We start from the raw sequence: 874 nt of genomic DNA on the forward strand, positions 1-874 counted from the left end.
GCCTCCTCCCCGAAAAGATGAAGGCAGCAGCACGAAAATAAACTCAAATGGAAAGCAATCATTCGTAAAAACCTTTTGGTTGGTTCTCCTCCGCTGCCGCCGCTGCCTTTTCTTGCCGAGCCTTTTCCTCGCAGTATTCCTGGGTGTTCACCTGCGAGCTGCTTGTCTCCATTTCGAAGTCTGCCACGTAGTCGAAGAGGGTGTCCAGAGTCAGCGGGTCAGCCACCTGCGACGCTATCTCTGTGCTTCTATCAACGACGCCTGTTTTTTGGGTGAGATTCAAGTTTGGGCCGATTATGCTTTTCTTTTGTATGGACCGTAAGTGCGATTTTTCGAGGAGGCAAAGCAACAACTACCGAGTGTATCTTTTCCTTAATTCGATTTTTTTAAAAGCTGACTCGTGTTAACTTACAGTCAGAAACACAAAATCTGTGATAATTAAATAGTATCTATAGTTAAGATATATAAATGATATCAAAACAACTATTTTCGTGGAAGGAATAAACATTTTTCCATATTATAATCTTTTCTGCATTTTTAATTACCGGCTAGACTAGCACTGCACCCATTAGATAATTCGTTACACGCCTAAATCACTTTACCCCCAAAGTCATCGCTTGACACATACCCAAGGAGCAGACGGCACCGGGCTCTCCAACCAGCGTCAGTTTCGCCTCTTCCCCAGGCTCTCCCTGTGCGGCAGACCAGGCGAGGCGGCTCTTGGATGGAGAACACCTCTCCACCTCCAGCTCTCTTGTGTCTGACACCACTTCCCCGTCCTCTCTCGTGTACCAAATCAAGATCTGTTTGAAGAGGGTGGTCATTTGTCTCCTACCTTCGTTTTATCCTTTTTGCAGTAATAAGGATGTGCATA

At 45.7% G+C, this 874-nt stretch overlaps 1 pseudogene; it reads right to left on the minus strand.

The window, feature by feature from the left end:
* LOC119592654 overlaps positions 1–874 on the minus strand; it is a 22,140-nt pseudogene that overhangs the window by 14,030 nt on the left and 7,236 nt on the right.

Source organism: Penaeus monodon, chromosome 30 (assembly GCF_015228065.2).
Source record: "Penaeus monodon isolate SGIC_2016 chromosome 30, NSTDA_Pmon_1, whole genome shotgun sequence".
NCBI lineage: Eukaryota > Metazoa > Arthropoda > Malacostraca > Decapoda > Penaeidae > Penaeus > Penaeus monodon.